This window comes from Marmota flaviventris, chromosome 1, assembly GCF_047511675.1.
Source record: "Marmota flaviventris isolate mMarFla1 chromosome 1, mMarFla1.hap1, whole genome shotgun sequence".
Classification (NCBI taxonomy): Eukaryota; Metazoa; Chordata; class Mammalia; order Rodentia; family Sciuridae; genus Marmota; species Marmota flaviventris.
Genome location: NC_092498.1, coordinates 172736387 through 172757248, shown reverse-complemented (window position 1 = coordinate 172757248; position 20862 = coordinate 172736387). Strand labels below are relative to the sequence as shown.

The window sequence follows — 20862 nt, the reverse complement described above, 5'->3', positions numbered from 1 at the left end:
TCAGACTTTTGAAGAGTTTTTATTTTTTCAAATGTCTTCCATAACAATGTAGTACAGAATTTGGTCTGGGAGGAGGTTGAAATAAATTAAAATGAATTTTTTGATCCTGTTTATTGAAAATGTAGATGCTATGAGCATGAATTCTGTCATCTTTCTGCTACAATCCTACAAACTTATCTAGACCCACACCTGCTCTTCTTTCACCTTTTACTCTTCTGATCTTTCAGTATGGTAATAACTAGACAAATGTAACTATTTACATTTAAATTAATGAAAAATTAAACAAAGCAAAAGACTTAGTTCTGCTGACATACTGCACTCATGTTAGAGGCTCAGTAGGGGATATTGGGATATTGGGTGTTTTAATAGAGCACATGGATTACATTTACATCATAGAAATTTCTTTTGGACAGTACTACTTGATAGTCTCTTTATCTCTCTCCTTTTTCTTTCTTTCATCCTTTCTTGACATCAAACCAAGGGGCCAGTGTAATGCTAGGCAGATGTTCTACCACTGAGCTACACCCCCAGCCCTTGCTTGATACTCTTGGCTACACATAATAGAGAGACTTCCTTGTTACTCTGTCATGCAGGGGCTATTTTTCCTCAGTGTCTAGCAGTGGGTTTAATAACCTTCATTCTAATTGTCACTTTTAAATACTTTTTTATACATAGAAGCACTTTTAAAGGACATGTCATCAAACTATAATATGGCCTACTCTGTATTCTTTGAAGGTTTTACCTCCTAGCCTACGGTCTTTACATTCATCACTTTTCTGCATCATTTTTTGGTGAAAGCCATCATATAGAAGAGACATAAATGGACTCTAAGTTCCTTGAGTTTGTCCCTTGTGAACTTTTATCTTGTGTTCATACCTCAAGTCATTGGTTTGCCACCTAGTAATTTCCACTGTCCTATGGAGTATTTACAAATGTAAGGAATGCTGCTAGCATTTAGAGAACAGAAGCTAATGATATTCAATGTCATTTAGTATGTGAGACTGAAACGCACATGAAGAATTATTTCACCTCAAATGCCAATTGTGATCTTGTCAAGAAACACTGTTCTGACCTTCAAAATGTTTTTGAAAGCTCTGCTTTCTCTGATCACCACCTTCTGACTTTCCAAGGATGCTACCTCACATGATGTTAGCATCTCTACTCCAACTAGAGTTCCATGATCCAATCTGTTGACCTGTTGCTTTCATATATTATCCCTCAGCCACCTCATGCCCACTTTCCTCTGCCCATCTTAGAGGCTATGATTCATCTCCTCCACAGGTACATTCAACTCTTTTGCTCATCTCTGTTATCCTTATCTAGAAAAACTCTTTCTCTTGGCTTTCTGTCTACTTGGGTCTAAATGTGATTGGATGGAGACGAATACAATTCTTCTGACTGCCTTACTTTATGTCCACAAGCATCAAGTGGATACTCGGCTCTCTGTGGAAGTCCTATAGGTTTACCTAACGCTTCTACTCTCTGAATCAACTGTTGTACACCTTCTCTTTTACCTTCCCCTTCCAACCCCTACCCCCATTCTTCCACTCAGCTGATTCTGTCTCAGTCAGAGTAGACTACATCTATGCCTCCAGTAAACTAACAAGCCTGAATTGGTACCCATCACTCCCATCTCCCTTTCTAGTACTCAAACAAACTGTATAAAACCCTATAGTATTTCCCCATCATCCTCAGGAGTAAATGCAGTCTCTTTGCCATGACTTCAAGGCCCTTCAAGATTTGGCTTCTTTCCCCCCTTCATTGCATACCTCTCTCACTGCATACTACTCTCTCCCTGTGATCTATTCACATTGCTTCCTTCCCTTCTTTCTTCTTTCATGCACACTCCCTCCCTCCCTCCCACCCTTCCTTTTTTTCCCTTCAGTTTTCTGAAAAGCTCAGTACCTTTTTTATTGGTGCCTTAAAGTTGTACATAATGGTGGGATTTGTTTTTACACAAACATATGTGCACATGCTATAACAATATAGTTTGGTCAATGTTATTCCCCAGTATTTCCCCCTTATCCCTCTCCCTTGTCCTTTTACTATACTGATTTGCCTTTATTTTCATGAGATCCTTCACTACTTTTTTTCTGTCTTGCTTCCACAAATGAAATAACACATATGATTCTTTACTGAGTTTGACTTAGTTAGCTTAACATAATACTCTCAGTGTCATCCAATTTCCCCACAAATGACATAATTTTATTCTTCTTTATGTCTGAATAAAGCTCCAGTGTACATATATACCACATTTTCTTTATCCATGCATCTGTTAATGGACACCTAGGCTGGTTCCATAATTTGGCTATTGTAAATTGGGTTTTGTGCTACTATAAATGTGGGTATGCACATATCACTAAAGGAGGATGACTTTCATTCTTTAGGATAGACAATGAGGAGTGGTATAGCTGGGTCATATGGTATTTCCATTCCTCGCCTTTTGAGGAATTTCCATTGCGATTATACTAATTTACAATCCCATCAACACACACTGCTTTTTCACTCTTCACATGTGTCAAGCTCATTCCTACATCAGTGTCTTTGTATTTGCTATTGCTTCTGTCAGTCAGTCTTCCCCAGTAGATGTGTCTTTGCCTCCTACCATACTCAGGTTTCTACTACAATGTCATCTCCTGAGAGAATCCATTCTTCCTTCCCTGACCACAGAAGTGGTCCTCTTCCCTATCATGCGCTATCTCCTTGCTCTGATTTGTTTATCTTCATAGGACTTGCATCATATTATGGATTCATTTTAATCTGATTATTATCTCAGGATAACCTCCACAAGTTTATGGATTTTTGCCTTTGTTGTGATACAGACTACCGTGGCAAAAGTTCTCTTAATTCGGCATGCCTCTCCTGATGATGTGGGTGAGTCAATTCTCTCAACACTTTTCTCTGTTTGAAAGATTGGAAAACCTTCCTTAGTACAGTATTCTCTAATATCATTTGGCTTTCATTTGATGTAAACACATCATTTACATATTAATTCTGCCTTTGTTCTTTTCTCATTAGCCCATAACAATTAAAATAGACCATTACTCTGCTACACTATGAGTTTTTATGATGTCATATCAAAGTCTTCATTAATTAAATAACTTAATAAATTAAAGTTGTATTCCATGACAGTATCTTTCAATTGCAAATTATCTTCACTGAAGAACTCAATAGCAGACACGGGGCAATTTTAGCATTAGGATATGCCAACCTAACAGCTAGATGTGCTTGATGACATACTGAAAGTTAAAAGCTGTCACTTTATGTGATTGTTTGGTGCCAGTGACACTGAGAACAGAACAGGGTTGATGGGGAAAAAAAAAAGATAAACTTAGGCACTGCTATTAGAAAGCAAACCTCAATTATCAAGTTGTCATTTAGATACTTTGGAACATTAATTGGAATTAAACAACAAAAATTACAGAATCCCCAGTCCTGTAAAAATGTACTGGGGGATGTACATAGTGGGGAATTTATAGATTCATGATGCATGTATTAGAAATGAAGGAAGATTTGTTATTAGTGAGGTAAGCATTGAACCAAAAAGATATGAATAGAATAGCTAAGTAAACCCAAATACAGTTGAGGAAAGGAATAATATGAAATATTTTTAAACAAATGGAATGGAATACAAAAGAATTATAGAGAAGAGCAACCAAGCAAAAGGTGATTCTTTAAGAGACTAACAAAAGTATATTAATATTTGACAAACTTATCAATGTTTGGGGAGAGGGGAAGGAGAGGGAGGAAAGAGGACACAAATAGAAAAGTAGATTTAAATATAGATCTACTAGAGAATAAAAGTTCAAAAGAATATTCTGAATAACTTATTCATGGCAATATACATGAAAACCTACCTTCTAATAAATTACACATTTTCTAAGCTTTTGTCATGATTAGCTGACTAGCTTTCTAGAATGAAAATTCATTCATTCACTCAATAAATATTTATTGATACCTGCTGTATACTGGGTTATTGTGCTGGTGCTAACAGATTTTTATGAATGAGATAGACATTAAACAAATCATTACAATATTAGTCTAAGTAGCTGACTGTTAAACTGATTTGGTTATCACTCTAGGAAAAAGGTATTTGATAAAGATGTTATATAACCATCAGATTATTACTTTTAGCTTTGTAACTTGCATACTAGAGTAGGAAAGGATATCATAAAAATTAAAGTCCTCAGCACATTTTAAAAAATCTAGTTGAAGGACCAGTTTTGATATAAACTTGTGGTTATCTTGAGAATAAAAAAAATACAGAGTGGGAAATCTCATATCTCAGATTAGTTACATGGAATCATTCATAATATATTTAAGTAATTGTCACCCTTAGGTTTTTGTTCCATAAAATTGACTTATTTTTCTTCAGAATGGGCTAGTTAACATTGGGCTTAGCATTTGGCACACGTGAGCTTGTGATTTACAGAGCAATTTTTCTCATCAAAACCTAGGCAGAACCATTTATTTTAAAACCAATATTTATTTTACAATGGGAAGATGGAACAGATTAAAGGAGCATAAAACCATGATAAATCACCCAATCTTTATCCCATAGAAAATCTTTTAAATGGCTCTCAAAGTAATGGTGGTAAAACCATCTCATAGAGTTTGTGTTTGGGTGGTTTTCTAGCATATGGTATAGTCATGTAGATTAAAATCTAATTAATGAGGAATTTGTAATAATTTAAGCGTGGTCTGTGTGATTCTTTTTCAATAAAAGTACAATATGTTATTTCCTTAGCCAAATTTCTGAATTTTACTTATGAGTAAAGTGGGAATCTAGTCTGAAATTCTTAGCTATTTTAAACCAAAGACATAAGATATGCAATCTTTCAGTCTTTTTATTTAGCAATCAATTTTTTCATTAAAAGTGATTAGAGAGAATTTATGTTTATTATAGCTCACTATGCAATATTGCTGAAGAAAGAAATTTTTAATATTTATTTTTTTTGGATATCATTTGTTTATTAGGTACAATAATTTATGTTACAAACAATGAAGCTACATTCCTCTAATAGTATTCTTTACTATTATTCTTCAATAGTGAAGTTATATCACATAGAACTGTGGACCAATTAAAAAAACACTAAACAAGAAAAACCATTTGAAATAGAAGAGGTCTGCTTCAAGTCCTGATGAATTTTATACAATGGGAAGTCTGTGTCCTATTGTAGAATAAATGTCTGCAGTCTCTCTCAGTTACTTAAAGACTCTAGACCAAGATTTGGCAAACTTTCTGAAAAGGATCAGAGAGTAAGAATTGTAGGCTGTTGGTTATACAGGCACAGCTCCTCAACTTTTGCTTTTGTTAGATGAAAGTAAGGGTATATATATCTCCTTTGACCCAACAGTTCTATCCAGGAGTATTCTTTAAGGAAGTAATTAGAAGTTTTGGTAAAGAGTTATATGCAAGAATGTCTGTCATAATATTACTTAATGACAAGGAAAGCTATTTATGATTCCTTGATAGATGAAAGAAAAGAAGCAAAGCAATTTAAGTGTGATCCTACTTTTAACATATTGTATGTGTGTATATCAAGTCAAATCATGTGGAACTACTTATAAGCAACTTTTTTTGTCTACCAAATGGAAAGTTTGTATGGTCCTTCTAGATGGATACATAGAAATACTGAAAGATTATTCACCCATAATTTTCTAGGTGAATGAGAATAATTTTTGTTCTATTGTTTTGTATGTTCATTTGTTACAATGAGTATATTTTAATTTGCAATGAGAAAAATGATGCAGGTGTTATAGAACAAAAGAAACACTTTGTTACATCCAAATTGTGATAGAAGTGTGGAAGGAGTACTCATGTAGTTCTTTTTGGAGAAGACAGAGCCTCCTATGAGGAACTTGGAGCTTTGTGGTTCCCTTGGCAGGGCCATTCCTGTTATGGCAATGGATGCAGGGAGCTGCAGCCAATACACATTGCGTCTTCTCTCCCATCGGTGACTCCATCTCCCTTGGTGCCTTTTAACATTCAATTCATCAAATGAACTCTTCTCATTCAGATTCATTGCAAATTGCTGCCTGATTAGGATTTGGCTTTGCATGGAGACATCTACAGAAAGGGAATGAACACACTGGTCATTCTGACATGTGTGCAATAATTATATTGCAAATTATAGACTACTATTTTGATATTCTGATTTTATATGTTGTTCTTGTGAGTTTGCTTAATGAAGTCCACCTCCTGAGAAATGAAGTATATACTATATGCTGGAAACACAAAAGCCAATGGGACTGTGTTAGTCAGTTTTTCATTGCTATGACCCAAATACCTGACAAGAACAACTTAGAGAAGGAAAATTTTATTTTGGACTCATGGTTTCAGAAGTTCATTTCATGGTTGGGTGACTCCATTGCTTTGGGTCCTAGACAAAGCAGAACTTCATGGCAGAAGGGTATAGCAGAGGAACCGCTCAACTCATGGCAGCCAGGAAGCAGAAAGAGCAAGAGACACAGGGACAAAATATAAACCACAAAATCCATGCCCAATGACCTATTTTCTCCAGCCATGCCCCACCTACCTACAATATCATCTAGTTAGTCCATGCAAATTATTAATCCATCAAATGAATTAAGTCACCCATTACATCACAACTCTCATTATCTAACCATTTAATATCTAAACATTCCTGCATTAATGCAGGAGCATTGGGGGGAAACCTCATATCTGACTGTAACATTCTGCCCCTGGTGCCTAAAAGCTCTTGTCCATCTCACAATGCAAGGTGCATTTAGTCCATCTTTAAAAGTCCCTACAATCTTAACAGTTTGTATGTTGCCCAAAAGTCCAAGGCCAAATTATTTTCTAAGATTTGAGGCAAATTATTAACTGTGAGCCCCTGAAAAAGTAAAAATCAAGTTACATGTATCTAATATGAAATAGGCACAGAGTAAACATTCCCATTCCAACAGAAAGGAATATGAGCATAGAAAGAAGGAATGGGATCAAAACAAGGCTGAAACCTCACTGGGCAAACATTAGGTCCTGTAACTTCATGTCTGGCATCCAGGGCACAGAGTAGAGAGGTGTGAGCTCCAAAGGGCATGAACAGCTTCACCCTTATGGCCTCTTTCTTGGGCTGGCTCTATCCAGCAGCTTTCCTCAGCAGATACTTCATGTTATTGACATCTTTTCATTCTGTAGCTCTCTTCTGAAGCTTCCTTTCATTCTCAGCTTCATGCATTACCCTCTCATGGACTGTCTACAGGGATTCCAACCCTGCTATGCTCTTCCTGGCCTTCCAGGCCTTACACTGAAATCTTGGCAGAAGCCTCAGTGACCCCTTAACTCCAGAATTCTGAATTCCTGCAGAACCAGTACCATGTAGATGACACCAAGATTTGCCACTAGCTCAAACAGTAGCTGAGTCCCTTTGGACCATCGATGCATTGGCCTGAGTGCCCCATGGTTGAGCATGGTGAACTGAATCCTGGGGAGATAATTTCCTAGGTATTCCTGTGTGATTCCTTGCCCCCATGCTCTCTTCTCAAAGGAGTTTTCTTTTTTACACTCTTGAGCCTGACTAGGATATCTACTTGCTGGTTTTCGGTGATGCCCTCAAGGCATCTTACCTATTGTCTCTGTGCAAAGTGCTTAGTTTCTTTTCAGTGTCAATAATCTCTTTAGCAACCACAGCTTTCTTGGCATCAGTTTTACTGTGCTTTTCTGGCCAAACTGCAACTTTTTTCTTCTTTGCTTTCCATTCTTAATTACTTCGCTTAAAGTTTCCAGCCATACCCATGCCACTGCCTGAATACAATTTCCTCTACCAGATTAAATAGTCCATCACTTTTACATTTAGCCTCATACAAAGTCTCAGAACATGGGCAAGATGTAGAAAAGTTCTTCAACAAAATATAACACAGATGGCCTCTTGTCCTATCCCCTCCAAATTCCCCCTGAAACCTCGTGAGCACAGTCTGCAACTTCTGCATTCCTACCAGCATTCTGGTATTATGAGCTCCCACTAGAAGTGCCCATTAAACTCTGCATACAACATTCTGACATTTCTCTAGCCAGCATTTTCATTTTTTTTTTCAAAATCCTCCCACAAACTAGTTCCAAAGGCTTCTGAACACTATGATCAGATTAATCACAGCAGCAACCCCACTTTTTGGTCCTAATTTCTGTTAGTCAACTTTTTGTTTCTGTGATCAAAATACCTGACAAGAACAATTTAGAGGAGAGGAAGTTTATTTAGGGCTCACAGTTTTAGTCCATAGTTTTAGTCACAGTTTTAGTCCATAGAGTTTTAGTCCATAGTTGGTTCATTACATTGCTCTGGGCCCAACATCATGGTAGAAGGCATGGCAGAGGAAAATTGCTCGCCTTATGATGACAGGAAGCAGAAAGAAGGAGCAAGGCACCAGGGACAAAATATAAACCCCAAAGGCTTGTCCCCAGTGACTGCTTCCTTCAGCCATGCCCCACCTGCCTACAGTTATCACCCAGTTAGTTCATTCTAATTATGAAACCATAAAATGCATTAAACCACTGATTACATTACAGCTCTCATAATCTAATGTTTCATCTCTGAACACTACTGAGTTAACATAGGAGTGTTGGGGGGGATGCCTCATATTCAAACTGTAACAGGGGCCAAAACTTGATGAAGAAACTATAAAGTATCAATGACCTTCAGTTGGGCTTCTGGGAGAGAGCCTGCTGCCCTTTCTCTGATAGCATTTACATTTCTTTCCAAGAGGGAGGTTGAGTCTCTTCCTGTTTGAAATGTTGCCCCTTTCCAACTTCAGAGTTCTGCCTTTCTTTGAGATTTCTCCCTTCAGCCCTTACTTGCTCTGTTTTTCTCACTGTCTCTTGTCACCAGGCAGAAACACAGTCTCTTGCCACACAAGAGACCTTTTTTGCTGCTGGTATTTAAGTTTCTTCTGGAGTTTTCATTGGATGACATTGATTTCTAGTGCAAAAGGTGCTTTGCTTTGGAGCAGACCTATAGAGAAAGTCAGTCCCTCAGGCCTGCTGTGATACTGGAATCCCCTCGTCCCATGGACAGAGATTGGCATTTGTGTGAGACTGTGGGATATGTCCCTAATGCTGGTTGCTTTTCCAGTGACAGTCAGCATGAAAAGCAGCAGAGGGTTCTACCACCTGAGAGAGGCAGATATTTTGTCAGCTCACCTGTTTTGCTTATCTGAAACAGCATTTCACTATGTTTTGATACAAATGTTCAAACTACACATTAGGGATAATTTCTACTTTATTTGCAGCACAAGTCAGAGTGAGCGTATCTCCATTAAAGAAAATAAAGAGGCCTCTGTGTCTGACACTACTTTATTAAAAAAGGAGACATTCTCTCAGTAGGCAAACATTATTGGCTAAAAACAGCCACAAATCAAAGATCACTCCCACCAGAAACTCCTATGTCATTTCCCTTATTCATGGATTAACTCAAAATTGTGGAATTTGTATTTCCTATAAAATATTTTCACATCTCCCCTTTCCAGTAGGTGAGAGAAGAATTCACAATACATTTCTTTGTCACTTGGGGGATGGTCAGGGATAAGAGTTCTTCATATTTAAAGAAATCTCTAAAGTAATTTATACAACTACTTATAGAATTTGAGTTTAGGCATCTTGAAGAAGCTTTAGGTCTGAAGATTGAAAATACTTCAGTGTTGATTATATCACTTTGCTTAGGAATACAGTTAAGTTATTTTTAAAAGTCAATGGAATACATTTTGTTCTCATCAATGTAGTGTATCATGAACCATAAAGTTTGTGGAATGATGTTAAAAGAAATAGCATTTCTTTTTTTCTGTATATTGAGACAAAATGAAAATTACCCTCTTTCCCTTGGAGTTCATGTTATGAAAGTTTGTATATTTTATGTTGAATGTTTAGGTGTTCATGAAGGAGGACCACAGTTCATAAATCCAAATGCTACCAAGAAGACAATTAATTTTAGAAAATTGTTGTTCAGCAGACAACTTAGGCCTAGAACAAAGTGATTCATTTTCTCTATAGGCAATAATGTATGTTATAAAAATTAGGAGATAGTCACACAGAAAAGTGAAAATGAATGTAGATCAATAATTTAATTTAGCTCTGACCTGGCTAAGTTCTAAGGCATGGTTCATAATTTTTCAATGAATAGACCGTTACAATTTGACATGTAGTGTCTCAGTTTCATATTGATCTGCCTTAATGTAGGAATAGCAGCCCTCTAATCTTTAGCAAAACCACATGTGTCTGCCTGTGTATGTCAAACAAAATAGGCCAGCCTGTATATGTCATTTATTCTATTTTCAGAACTACTTTTTTGTTAGCTAAATAATTTTTAAAATAAGGAGAGAAATGGGTTAGTAAATGAATGATGACTGGAAGGGAAAGTTCATGGAGTTTTCTTTTAGTTAATAGACTCTTGGTCTTTCTGCATTACTTAATTGCTTATTAAAAGTGGAACCCTTGATGTACTATGTACAGTGTATATTTATTCAGTGGAAAAGTATTAATTTTTAATAGAACTAAGTGGCTTCTTGGACAAGGGACCCTGACTATTAATCAGGAGGCAAGTGATTGACTGACTTTCATGTTTATTAATTATTCAAGGAATTTCAATTGTAAAGCCCATAAGAGCAGAAGTAAGTTTTTTATAAGTGAGCCTATGCACTTTAAATACCACATTCATTTATTTGTTTAACCAGTATTTAATACATTTTGTGTGCCAGAGACTGATGGTTCAGTAATGTGTGGGACCATATGCCTCTGTCCTCATGAAACTTACAGAACAGTGAGTAAAATAGACAGGTGTCAGTATGTGAAGAGAAGATAGAATGTTTCTGAGTTTAGGAGACTCAGTTTTGCTTGACTCTTGTTTAGCTACAGAAACTGATTCTTTTCTGCACACATTGCCTCATTCTCCTGGAAATTTAATCTAGTCAATTCTAACTATCATCTGAGAAAATATTTTGTTTAGAGTGTGGAGTCAGTTTCTTAGAGTAAGAGGAGACTTGAGAAGTTACCAGGAGATGTACCCTTAGTTCTCTGTCTCAGCTGGGCCACATTCGATTCCTGGACCAGAACATGCTCACGTGGCAGATCATTTCTAGACTGTGTAGGTTGTTGAAACTTCTTCTAAATAATGAACTGCAAATTATTCCCCTAATTTTTATCTTTTTTGATTCCAGTCCTATGTCTTAGGTAAAATCATAACCTCTAATTTATCTATTATTCTGAGTTCTTATAACTGTGTTTTCCACTTATTCATATGATTTTTTAAAAAAATTATTACTAATTTGGATGAACTAACTGGGTGATAATAACTCTAGGCAGGTAAGTTGTAATTAGAGCAAGTAGGTCATGGGGTGTGCCTTTGGGGTTTATATTTTGTCCCTGGTGCCCCCCTGTCTCTCTGTCTTTGCTTCCTGCCACAATGAGTTAAGCAGCTTTCTTCCACCGTGGTTTTCCGCCATGATGTTCCACCTCATCTTAGGTCCAGAGTGATGGGATCAACTGACCATGGACTGAATCTCTGAAACCATGAGCTCAAAATAAACTTTGTCTCCTCTGAGCTGTTATTCCTGTTAGATCATACCCTGATAGAATAGTGCTCATTGTTATTTTTCTAGCATTATCATAGTATGAGGGAATGAATGAATTAATGAACAATTTGACTTGTCCAAAAGGCTTTAGGGAAAAATATATAATTAAAACCTTATATATTAGTTTATTAACTATTTGACAACAACTGCCATCGTTCTTTCTCTGCCTCATTTTTTTTTTCATCTCCAGTTAAGATACTTACTTCTTGTATGTTTGTTTTTATTTGACCCTGTGTCCAGCCCTTCATTGTGTCCATCCCCCTTATAGTGCCTTCCACTCTTATTTGCAGTATATAAGGTGCCTATCTCACAAGGAGGTTTTGGAAGGGCTTCACAGAAGATGTGAAAATGGTCCTGTTCTAGATCTAGAAGAATAGAAAGGATTCTCCATTTAAGTGGGACTGGAAATGGGACTTTCAGAGGTGCACTTAGGACATGTTAGCAAAAGGCACATCCATCCTTTTCTACTAGGCCACCCATAACTGCCAATTTGGCACCTTCCCCCTTGGAGACTTTTTTTTTTTTAACTTGACTTTTTTTCCACCTTAACCATCTCCTTATTGTTATAATTTTGTAATGAGGTATCTTCTAGAAGCTTTTGGGTTAATGCAAGAGGTGAAATGATCAGATTGTGAAAGCTGTAACCTAATCAGTAGATTAATCCATTAGATGGATTAATAATTTAAATGGGCTAACTGGGTGATAATTGTAGGAAGGTAAGGTGCGACTAGAGGAAGTAGGTCATGAGGTGTGCCTTTGGGGTTTATATTTTGTCCCTGGTGCTCCCCTCTCTCTCTCTCTCTCTCTCTGTCTTTGCTTTCTGCCACCATGAGTTGAGCAGCTTTCTTCTGCCATGGTTTTCCACCATGATATTCTACCTCACCTTAGGTCCAGAGTGATGGAGTCAACTCACCATGGACTGAATCTCTGAAACCATGAGCTCAAAATAAACTTCGTCTCTTCTGAGTTGTTCTTGTCAGATGTTTTGGTCAGTGATGGAAACCTATCTAACGTACTCAGTATTGCCTCACAGCTCAAGGCAGAGTAGTTTGCAGTTTAGAGCTTGCATTAGGGAGTTAGGCTGGCTTCTACCCATCTTTTACATGTCAGTAGAAAAGGGAGGGTATAAAGTACTTAGGAAAACTAGCAGATCGACTATATGTGAAGTGCTTAATACCTAATACCCTGGAGCCACTATCCTTGTCTTCCCTCTAGTGAACTGCTGAGGCTTACTTCTGGTGCTACAACCATGTGTCCAGAGGCCTCAGAACATGTAGTGGTTCACACAGGTTTTCCCATAGGAACCTCCTCAGTGGCTAACAGAGGTAGTGTTACTACCGTTTTTCCAAGCTCTCAGTTTTCTGATTTTACATCACTACCATGCTTTCTTTCAGCCTCCAGGTGCATGGAATCAAGCACATTTCTTCTTTTGGTAGGACTGGACAGGAATCAGGTCTGATACGTTGCTTCCTCAATTTCTCTTCTTTTGGGTTTCCCTTGGTAAAAGGGCCTGGATATCTGTGACCTCACCTCACAGCTTCATCTGGGAAACCAGCATTCTCATTTCATTCTGGTCAAGATTTCTCTTGATAGGTTTATTGCAGATTGCTGCAGCTGCAATCAGTGTTTACAATCTGATGACAAGTTGGAGATTAAAGCTTGTCATCACTATTTAATTAACCTCAAATTAAGCAGTTTCTGGCCCCATTCCATATCCTTCCACAAACCCATCAGCGCTGCTAAAACAGTGCTGTGAATCCTGATAGATTCCTGGTTGCGCCGCTGGAGAGCAGGAGCTGGTTTAGCTGACACTCTGAAGAACAGCAGTATACCCAAGAACTGAAGCTAGATAACTATCCAAAAGAAATGGGAAGGAGGGGAAGGAAGGATGGCACGTTTCCACTTCTAGGAAGCATGTAGTCTATGAATTACAAAGAAGATGAGCCAAAAACTATTCCAGAGATGGGGAGGGGGTGCTGTTATTAATATTTAAAAATGGTTTTGTTTTCTCATTGCAGAAGTAGTTATGGGTACATAGTAAAATTACAAATGATGATTATGAAAAAGGAGAAAAAATAAGTATCTTAAAAATCTGACTCTGCACATCTAATTTTAAGGCTTACCTGGTAGCGCCCAGGCTCCAGTAACAACTACCACTGGTGGCTCTTGAGCATTTTAAAATGTAGTAAGAGTGAATGACATATGTAAGTGTAAACTGCATATATCTAAGACCTAGTCTGGAGAAGAATTTAATATGTCATTATGAATTTATGTTTTTTACATGTTGAAATATTATTTTGCATATGTCAAGTTATAAATATATCATTAAATGAATACCATCTACTTTTTAATGTATTTTAGACTTTTTAAAGATACTTTAAAATAACATCTGTGCTTGTATCTTATTTCTATTGGAGAGAGACGTTTAAGTATTTCTCTTTTATATATCATATATTTTTTAAAGAAAGATTGGATTATTCTACATAGAGTTTAGTGTTCTCTTTTTTTACTTAATATTATATTGTGAATATATTTATGTCATGAAATATATATATATTATTTTTAATAATTTGTAATATTTGATTATATTTATGTACATTAATTGGTTAATCTTATAGTCTATTGTTGAACAACTAGCTTATTTTCATTTTTTACAATTGTTGTAATTGACTTATCCATAGGAGAACTGTTATAAGACCCACTAGTAGATGTTTTTTTTAATTTATTTTTTATTCAAATTTGTTATATGTGACAGCAGAATGCATTACAATTCATATTACACATACAGAGTATGATTTTTCATATCTCTAGTTGTATATAAAGTATATTCACACCGTTTGTGTCTTCATACATGTACTTAGGGTAATGATGTCCATCTCATTCACCATCTTTTTTACCCCCATGCCCTCTCCCTTTCCCTACCACCCCTTTGCCCTATCTAGAGTTTTTCTAATTCTCCCATGCTCCCCCTTCCAAGTCCACTATGAATCACCCTCTTTATATCAGAGAAAATATTTGGCATTTGGTTTTCTGGGATTGGTTAACTTCACTTAGCTTTATATTCCCCAACTCCATCCATTTACCTGCAAATGTCATGATTTTATTCTCTTTTATTGCTGAATAGTATTCCATTGTGTATATATACCACATTTTCTTTATTCATTCAACAACTAAAGGGCATCTAAGTTGGTTCCACAGTTTAGCTATTGTGAATTGTGCTGCTATAAACATTGATGTGACTGTGTCCCTGTAGTATGCTGTTTTTAAGTCCTTTGGGTATAGACCAAGGAGAGGGATAGCTGGGTCAAATGGTGGTTCCATTCCCAATTTTCCAAGAAATCTCCATGCTGCTTTCCATATTGGCTGCACCAATTTGCAGTTCTACCAGCAGTGTATCACTCACTGTACCTTTTCCCCCACATCCTCGCCAACACTTATTGTTATCTTTCTTCATAATAGCTGCCATTCTGACTGGAGTGAGATGAAATCTTAGAGTAGTTTTGATTTGCATTTCTCTAATTGCTAGAGATGTTGAACATTTCTTTCATATATTTGTTGATTGATTGTGTATCATCTTCTGAGAAGTGTCTGTTCAGTTCCTTGGCCTATTTATTGATTGGGCTATTTTTTTTCTTTTTTTGGTGTTTACCTTCTTGAGTTATTTATATACGCTAGAGATTAGTGTTCTATCTGCTGTGTGAGGGGTAAAAATTTGCTCCCATGATGTAGGCTATCTATTTACCTCACTGATTTCTTCTTTTGCTGAGAAGAAGCTTTTCAGTTTGAATCCATTCCATTTATTGATTCTTGATTTTACTTCTCGAGCTATAGGATTCTTATTAAGGAAGTTGAGGCCTAATCTGACATGTTGGAGATTTAGGCCTACTTTTTCTTCTATTAGATGCAGGGTCACGGGTTTAATTCCTAGGTCTTTGATCCACTATGAGTCGCGTTTTGTGCATGGTGAGAGATAGGGGTTTAATTTCATTTTGTTGCATATGGATTTTCAGTTTTTCTAGCACCATTTGTTGAAGAGGCTGTCTTTTCTCCAATGTATGTTTTTGGCACTTTTGTCTAACATAAGATAACTGTAATTATTTGGGTTTGTCTCTGTGTCCTCTATTCTGTACCATTGCTCTACCAGTCTATTTTAGTGCCAATACCATGTTGTTTTTGTTATTACTGCTCTGTATAGTTTAAGGTCTGGTATAGTGATGCCACTTGCTTCACTCTTCTTGCTAAGTATTGCTTTATATAATCTGGGTCTCTAAATTTTCCAGATGAATTCCATGACTACCTTTTCTATTTCTATGAGGAATGTCATTGGGATTTTGATTGCAATTGCATTAAATTTGTATAGTGCTTTTGGTAGTATGGTCATTTTGACAATATTAATTCTGCCTATCCAAGAACAAGGGAGATCTTTCCATCTTCTAAGGCCTTTTTAAATTTATTTCTTTAGCATTCTGTAGTTTTCATTGTAGAGGTCTTTCACCTCTTCTGTCAGGTTGATTCTCAAGTATTTTATTTCATTTTTTTTTGAGCTATTGTAAATGGAGTAGTTTTTCTCATTTCCATTTCAGAGAATTTCTCACTGATATACAGAAATGCCTTTGATTTGTGAGTGTTGATTTTGTATCCTGCTACTTTGCTGAATTCATTTATTAGTTCTAGAGTTTTCTGGTGGAATTTTTGGGGTCTTCTAGGTATAGAATTATATCGTTGGCAAATGGTGCTAATTTGAGTTCTTCTTATCCTATCTGTATCCCTTCAATTTCTTTTGTCTGTCTAATTGCTCTGGCTAGTGTTTCAAGAACTATGTTAAATAGAAGTGGTGAAAGAGTATATCCCTGTGTTGTTCCAGTTTTTAGAGGGAATGCTTTCAATTTTTCTCCATTTAGAATGATGTTGGCCTGGGGCTTAGCATAGATAGCTTTCATGATGTTGAGATATGTTCCTGTTATCTCTAGTTTTTCTAGTGTTTTGAACATGTATGGGTGCTGTATTTTGTAGAATGCTTTTTCTGCATCAATTGAGATGATCATGTGATTTTTATCTTTAAGTCTATTGATATGATGAATTATGTTTATTGGTTTTTGTATGTTGAACTAACCTTGCATCCCTGGGATGAACCCTACTTGATCGTGGTGCACTATCTTTTTGATATGTTTTTGTATTCACTTTGCCAGAATTTTATTGAGAATTTTTGCGTCTATATTCATTAGAGATATTGGTCTGAAGTTTTCTTTCTTTGATGTGTCTTTGCCTGGTTTTGGAATCCAGGTGATATTGGCCTTATAGAATGAATCCGAAGTGCTCTGTCTTTTTCTATTTAATGAAATAATTTGTAGAGTATAGGTATTAGTTTTTTATAGGTCTTGTAGAACTCAGCTGTGTATCCATTTGGTCCTGGGCTTTTCTTGGTTTGTAGGCTTCTGATGGCATCTTCTATATCATCGCTTGAAATTGGTCTGTATAAATTATGTATATCATCCTGATTCAATTTGGGCAACTCATATGCCTCTAGAAATTTGCTGATGCCTTCAATATTCTCTATTTTATTGGAGTACAAGTTTTCAAAATAGTTTCTAATTATCTTCTGTATTTCTATAGTGTTTATTGTGATCTCTCCTTTTTCATCACATATATTAGTGATTTGAGTTTTCTCTCTCCTCTTTGTTAGCATGTTATCAATTTTATTTTATTTTTTCAAAGAACCAACTTTTTGGTTCACCAATTTTTTTCAATTGTTTCTTTTGTTTCAATTTTATTGCTTTCAGCTCTAATTTTAATGATTTCCTGTCTTCTACTGCCTTTGGTGTTGATATGTTTTTCTTTTTCTTCTAGGGCTTTGAGATGTAATGATAAGTCATTTATTTGTTGACTTTTTCTTCTATTAAGGAATGAACTCCATGCAATGTACTTTCCTGTTAGTACTGCCTTCATAGTGTCCCAGAGATTTATATATGTTATATCAGTGTTCGCATTTACCTCTAAAAATCTTTTAAATGAGTGTTCTCATTTACCTCTAAGAATCCTCGTTGATGTCTTTTTCAACCCATTGTTCATTCAGTAGCATATTATTTAGTCTCCAGTTGTTCAAGTAGTTTTTAGTTTTTATTTTATCATTGATTTCTAATTTCATTACATTGTGATCTGATAGAATGGTAGTATTTCTATTTTTTTGTATTTGTTAAGAGTTGCTTTGTAGCATAATATATGGTCTATTTTAGAGGAGGATCCATGTGCTGCTGAGAAGAAACTGTATTCACTTGTTGAAGGATGGAATATTCTATAAATGTCAGTTAAATCTGTTATTGATTGTATTATTGAGTTCTATAGTTTCTTTGTTCAGCTTTTGTTTGGAAGATTTATCCAGTAGTGAACAAGCTACTCAGAATTATTTTGTTGTGGTCAATTTGACTCTTGAACTTGAGAAGAGTTTGTTTGATGGACATAGATGCTCCATTGTTTGGGGCATATATATTTATTATTGTTACGTCTTTTTGGTGTATGGTTCCCTTGAGCAGTATGAAATGTCCTTCTTTGTCCCTTTTGATTAACTTTAGCTTAAAGTCTACTTTATTTGATATTTAATGGAAACCCCTGCTTGCTTCCTCAGTTCATGTGAATGGTATGATTTTTTCCCAACCTTTCACCTTCAGTCTGTCTCTTGGAGGCAGCATATTGTTGGGTCTTTTTTTTTTTTTTTTTTTTTTCTTGGAATCCATTCAGCGAGGCTATGTCTTTTGATTGGTGAGTTTAGGCCATTAGCATTTGGGGTTATTATTGAGACATGATTTGCAATCCCAGCCATTTTTGTTATTTAACTTGACTTGGTTTTTCCTTTGGTTAGCTTTTCCTTTAGTGTAATACCTCCCTCTGATGATTTTCATTGTTGTTTTTCATTTCCTCTTCATGGAATATTTTGCCAAGTATGTTCTGTAGTGCAGATTTTCCAGCTTTAAATTCTTTTAATTTTTGTTTATCATGGAAGGTTTTTATTTCATCATCAAATCTTAAAGCTTAATTTTGGTGAATACAAAATTCTTGGCATCCATTTTCTTTCAGAGCTTGATATATGTTGTTCCAGGATCTTCTAGCTTTCAGATTCTGGTTTGAAAAATAACCTAATTGGTTATTATCTGCACATAACCTAATTGGTTTCCCCCTATATGTAATCTGATTTCTTTCTCTCATGGCTTTTAAAATTCTCTCCTTATTCTCTATACTAGGCATTTTCATTATAATGTGCCTTGATGTGGATCTGTTCTGATTTTGTACATTTGGTGTCCTGTAAGTCTCTTGAATTTGGTTTTCCAATTTTTTCTTCATGTTTGGAAAATTTTTAGATATTATTTCTTTGAATAGACTGTCCATTCTTTTGGTTTGGAACTCTAGACCTTTCTTTTTTTATCCCAATAACTCTTAAATTTGGTCTTTTTATGCTATCCCATATTTCTTGAATGTCTTACTATGGTTACTTACCATTTTCACTGTGTGGTCTGCATTCTTCTCAAGATTACATATTTAGTCTTTTTTTTTTTTTTTAAATCCATTCAGCTAGCCTATGTCTTTTGATTGGTGAATTTAGGCCATTAGCATTCGGGGTTATTTGGTTATTTGTTCCTGTCTTCCAAGTGCCAATTTCTGTTGGTGATGCTTTCATTGAGCTTTTAATTTGGTTTATTATTTCTTTCATTTCAAGGATTTCTTTAGAACTCTATCTCCGTATTGAAGTAATCTTTTGCTTCCTGCATTTGCTTATGTAGCTCTTTGTCAAAATGATTTTTGCTGCCTGTATTTGCTGTCTTATATCATACTTTAATTATGTACATCCTGAACTCTTTCTTTGTAATTTCATGTGTTTTCCTGGCCATGGATTCCAATAATGTGGTATATTGATTTGTTTGGGGCACTTTTTTCCCTTGTCTTTTCATGTTGCTCATGTGTCTTTCTTTCTAGCTCTGTGGATCCAAGGCGTTACCATTTTTACCCTATAGGCTTATGTGCCACTGTAGAGTTCCAATATGTCACCTGACTATCTGGTGTTCCAAACTGGTAGTTTCCCCTGACTAAAGATGGTGATGAAAGTGACCCAAGATAAAGGCTGCTGCTTTCAATGATGGGGTGTCTGTTCGGGTTGGGGGAGCTGGGCAATGGCGTTGTATGATGCATTCAGGGATGAGCTCTGTGGTGTGCAGTGTTGCAGCTATCAGCTTTCTTCAGAGCCTGTGATGTCCCCAGGTACAGTCAGGCTACTGCTATTAGGGGACTATGGCAGAATCTACCGAGTCCCAAGATGGAGGCTCCTGGGGAACCCAACATTTGTAGATGGGGGTCCACATTGGAGTGGCCGCTGGAGTTCCTGCACATGGGTAGGGGCTGAGTGTTCTTCGTGGAAGTGGCATCTGGGAATTCTGCACCAGTACTAGGGCAGGTGGTCCCGCAAAGGTACCAGGGAGGCCTGTGTGGGTGAGTAGTCTGGAGTCGGGTGGGAGTCCTGTTCTAACATTTAGGCTGGGGCCCCACATGGCATGGTGGCCGTGATTCCTGCATGTGGAGCTGTGGAGTGGTCCTCTATCACTGAGCAAAGCATATTCCCACTAGTTGAGACCCAGTTCATGGAGTGACACAGAATGCTGCATCCCTCTGGCCCACCATCTTGGATCCTTCTTAGTAGATGTTTAAAACCCCAGAGAATACAAAATTCTATATATACTGGATATGATAACATTTAATTTATGAATTAGGTATGGTTAAGAGATTAACAACAATAAGTAATAATAAAATAGAACAATTATAACAAAATGTACAGTAATAAAGTTCTGTGAATATGGCTTCTCCCTCTCAAAATATTTTATTGTACTGTGCTTGCCCTTCTTGTGCTGATGTGAGATGATATAGTGCCTCCATGATGAGCTGAAGTGAGGTGATGACATAGGCATTGTCATCTACTTCATAAGAGTTAATTTAACATAGCACTACAATACTCTGACACTTGATCCCAATAAGACAGCTTCTAAGTGAATAATGGGTAGGTAGCATCTATGGCATGGATTCATTAGACAAAAGGATGCTTCATGTCTCAGATGGGATGCAGCAGGGTGAAATGAGATTTCATCATGCTACTCAGAACAACACATAATTTAAGTGAATGGTTGACTGCAGGAGAGGGGGAAAACTACTGTTTCAAACTATCCACCAACACACAGGTAACAATATAGTTAGGCTCATCCTTAATCATGCTTGTTATAAGAATGGCTATGTGGGTAGGGTGGA

The 20862-nt window shown here is 36.5% G+C and overlaps 1 protein-coding gene across 3 annotated transcripts in view; it reads left to right on the top strand.

The window, feature by feature from the left end:
* Positions 1-20862, top strand: part of Fhit (fragile histidine triad diadenosine triphosphatase) — a 1433463-nt gene that overhangs the window by 285295 nt on the left and 1127306 nt on the right. The window contains exon 3 of one of the 3 annotated variants that reach the window (XM_071609246.1): positions 2823-2874. The exons of the other annotated variants lie outside the window; for them this stretch is intronic. The gene's annotated coding sequence lies outside the window, so the exon portion shown is untranslated. The remainder of the gene's footprint in view (positions 1-2822; positions 2875-20862) is intronic. 3 annotated transcript variants of the gene reach the window in all.